We start from the raw sequence: 4,076 nt of genomic DNA, 5'->3' as shown, positions 1-4,076 counted from the left end.
TGGTGCTGGGGGATTGAACTGCGGTCCCTGTGCTTTGCTAAGCTTGTTCTAAGTAGGTGCTTTAGACCACTGAGCCATCTCACCAGCCCCAAACCTTACGCTTTGGAAGCACCTGATGAACATTCCTTGGCCTTTGTTGTCCACCTCCAGAGCATTAATGGGGTGTGTTCCCTAATACAGAAGACCACGGCAAGACTTCACCTGAAAAAGCTGTTCAGTGGTGTCTTTGTTAAGTCACCCCCAAACTCTCAAAATGCTGTGCATGGGGCCGGGGAGATGGCTCAGTAGAATAAGTGCTTCCCTGGCAAGCACAAGGGTCTGAATTCATTCCCCTGTTCTGGAAAAAAACAAAAAAAATGCTGTGATAGTGGAGCCTTATGTTACCTGGGGCTTTCCAAATCTGATGTCTGTCCAGGAACTCATTTTGAAATGTGTACAGGGCAAGGTCAAGAATAAGACCTTCCCGCTGATGGGCAACACTGTGATTGAGGGGCACCTGGGCAAGTTTGGTGTCATTTGCCTGGAAGACTTCATTAACAAAATCACCTTCCCAGGGCTCATTTCCAGGAGATTGCCTGCTTCTTGCACCCTTTCCACCTGTCTGTGGCCTGGCACACTACGAAGAGCAGGGTGGGCTTCCTCAAGGAGATGGGCTCACCTGGTTATCGGGGTGAGCGCATCAACCAGCTCATCTGCCAGTTGAGCTAGTTCCAGAGACTGGAAGGAAGCATAAGGGAATCGGCATGGCAGGCACCTCAGCACCGCCCAGTTTCAAGGAAGAGTTCCATTGTTTCCCATCATGCCACGCCTGAAATCAACACTTGCTGTGGAGGAAGAGGTCCTGTTTTCCTGCATCTTCTGTCCTGTGGCTCACTGTTGGTGAGTGAATAACCTAAGGAGGGTAAGAGGCTCCCTGTCCCTACGACTTGGAGCAGTGGACCCAGCCCAGTGACGTACTTGAGTCTGGAGCCCCAAGGCTTTCTTTTGAAAAGACTGACATACAGTTACAACTGTCTGGAAAACAAGTGTTCAGCTGTCTCTGTCAGGAGTCCAGGTTCCAGCTTTCAGTGACACAGCTTTGCAAGGTCTCAGAATTGCCTGGCCCAGGTAGCTTTTGTACCTTAGCTCGGAACTGACTTGGCTTCTTTTCTTTACCTCAGAATTTGGGAAGGGAGCCAGCCATAGTGGCACATGCCTGTAATCCAGACCCTGGGGAGTCTGAGGCAGGAGGATCACTGAGTTTGAGGCCAGCCTGGGCTACAAAGTGAGTTCCAGGCCTGCATGGACTGCATAGTGAGACCCTATTTCAAAAAGACATAAATAAAGTAAGAATTTGGAAAAGGAAGAACATCGTTCCTAGAAGCGAGGCATTCACTCAAGTTTGTTGGGAATTTCAGGGTGTTCCTGGAGTCTTCTCTCTTAGGACCTGTGCATTTTGTATAAAAAAGCCCTGTCAAGACCAGGTGTGGTGGCGCACACCTGTAATCCCAGCACTGGGGAGGCTGAAACAGGATCACTATGAGTCAGAGCAGAGTGAGACCCTGGACCAAATACATAAAATAAAATTTTAAAAAGGTCATATACGATTGGGTTGCTGTTTATGTTTCTGTGTGTCAATTTCAGGTTTATGTTCTGCTTTAGTTGGTGTATAGATAAGTAGCCATGAGATGGGCTGAATAGCAGTGAGTTCACAAGGCAATAAAGATGTCTTTAAAGTTGGTAACATAGTTCTATCCAGGTTATTCGCTGATAGACATACTATCAAATATTGGTTTTATAGATGCAATGTCCATTGTTATTTACCTACGGTAATTTAAGAGCTTTTCCTTGGTTAAATGTAGAATACATATAGCTTAAAAAGTGTTCCCTACACTGTGATTTAGTTCTCATGAGTAATGCATTTGTTAAGGTGTATTTAAATTGGCTATAATTAAAAGGTTAAGCTTGCTATGTCCTAAGCAGTAAGGTTTTCTCTTAAGATATCAAGATGATCTTGGTTACATTTACAATTTTATAGGTTAAAAAGCAAAGATTCTATATTTTACTAAGACAGTTTCTTGTGTTTTTTATTGTTAGACTTTTGGTTATTTAAACAAAATTGAATTTTAAAAGTTGAAGTGTTGCTTGTAAAATTCTATAGTAATCAGCTTATGGTAGGTGAAATAAACTACTATTATCTTAGTGTGTAACATACCTTATATACATCTGAGACTTTAATTCTTTTCAATACAGTTATACTTTATAAACACATTAAATGAATATAAGTTTTACCTGGAGAGCTGGGGTGTGTGAGCCCCAGGCAAGCAGGTGCTGGGGCACATCCTGTGCTGAGGGCTGGCCTGGCTTTCTAGGGCTTATACCCCACAGAGGCCTTTAGTGGACCAGAGAGGTATGAGTAGGGGTGTGACCTGTGAAATCTGTACCCAAGAGGTATCCCTACCTGGAGTTCTCTTGCCAGATTTACTGGCCCTGGAGTAGCCTCTGCTGGCTGAGTCTTCCCCCAAAGCACAGAGTAGCCATGCCTAGGTGTCCTGTGCACTGCCCAATGGGGACAAATGAGCTCCCCACCTCCCTGTTGTTTCTCTCTCTCTTTCTCTCTGTCTCTGTCTCTGTAACTGGGGATTGAATTAAGGACTTTTGCACTGAGCTACATCCCCAGCCTTTTAGAAATTCTTTGAGGCACAACCACTAAGCCACTAAATTGTCCAATCTCGACTTATACTTGCAATCCTCCTGCCTCAGCCTCCCAGGATGCTGAGTCCATAGACATGCAACACCACACATGGCTCCAACCATTCTTAGGAACACATCCTGTGTCAGGAGCAGGGACCTCTAGAGCCAACCAGACTCCATAGCTCCCACCTACCAGTGACCTCAAATAAGTTTTTTTTTTTTTTTTTTTTTTTTTTTTTTTTTTTTGTGGTATAGGGCATTGAACTCAGGACCTTGCACTTGCTAAGCAAGTGCTTATTCTACTGAGCTATCTCCCCAGCCCTCAAATAAATTTTGTCACCTCCAAATCTCAGCTTCTTTAGGGCCAGAATAGAAACACTACTACTAGGGTTTGAATTTGTTTCATCCTTTCAGACTCATGCAGGATTTTGATCTCCAAAGAGTTACATTAATGGTCTTAAGAAGGTGGAAACTCAATCCAGTCATGGTGTTTAGAAGTGGAGCCTTTAGTGATTAGATTAGATGAGATATATAGGGTGGAAGCCCTGTGATTAAATCTCAGTGATTTCATAAGAGGCAGAGAGGTCCCACAGACAGAATACACTCACTCCTGCCGTGATGTGCGTCGCTCAGGGATTGCACACCAAAATTCCTCACATTACTCTTTGGACTTCTAGCCTCCAACACTGTGAGCTAAGTAAACCTTCCTTATCTATAAAGCAGCCTAAATCAAGTACTTTATTATAGTAACAAAAACCAAGCTAATACACCTCTCTTGCTGCATAGCCCTCCCCAAGGCTGCCTTCTCCTCCTAGCAGAAGTTACCCAAGTGTGCACATAGAGGAACTGGCTAATGTTTGACCATGGAAGTGCCCGAGGCAAGAGTTCTAATGGAACACTTCACATCAATAATCATTTAAAAATGGTAAGCAAACCTGTTATATTGAAACAAAAAATTGTTAAATGGATCACTCAAACTTTTATGACAAGCTAGTAACTCAAGCTCAAAACCAGAGTTCTCCAGTTTATGCTCAAGTGTGTAGTAAGGCCAATTTTCTCTCTCCAACCACAGGGGCCACCTGCTTCCTTTCTCCACTTGCTACCCCCTGCTCTGCCTGTATCTCAGGGCCTCCCTCCACCTTCTGGGTTCTCCATCTGCCAACACAGGCTCCACGGTCAGGGGATACCCTGGCATGCTGTGACCAGGAAGGGCCCATAAAGCTCCTGCAGGCAAGCTGGGGCCCTTTGGGCTGGAAACTCCAGGGCTGGTTTGGGCTTCTTTTCTGACTGTCCCTGTCCAGTCCTGGATGACTTCCCTGAGGCCCTGTGGATCTTTCCCTAGGACCCCTTCTGCCCAGTACTTGTCCCCTCTAGGGGTCAACACTGCTGGTCATCACTGTGGA

The 4,076-nt window shown here is 45.1% G+C and overlaps 1 long non-coding RNA gene across 1 annotated transcript in view; it reads right to left on the bottom strand.

Moving 5' to 3' along the window:
- The window catches only part of LOC111816586, a 12,872-nt gene extending 10,527 nt beyond the window's left edge, over positions 1 to 2,345 (bottom strand). Inside the window, exon 1 of the long non-coding RNA XR_002820945.1 lies at positions 2,272 to 2,345. This is a non-coding gene — a long non-coding RNA (uncharacterized LOC111816586). The remainder of the gene's footprint in view (positions 1 to 2,271) is intronic.
- Positions 2,346 to 4,076: the final 1,731 nt, after the last annotated feature.

The sequence above is a fragment of the Octodon degus genome, unplaced genomic scaffold, assembly GCF_000260255.1.
Source record: "Octodon degus isolate 3935 unplaced genomic scaffold, OctDeg1.0 scaffold00035, whole genome shotgun sequence".
Classification (NCBI taxonomy): domain Eukaryota; kingdom Metazoa; phylum Chordata; class Mammalia; order Rodentia; family Octodontidae; genus Octodon; species Octodon degus.
This window is presented reverse-complemented; position numbering and strand designations above follow the sequence as displayed.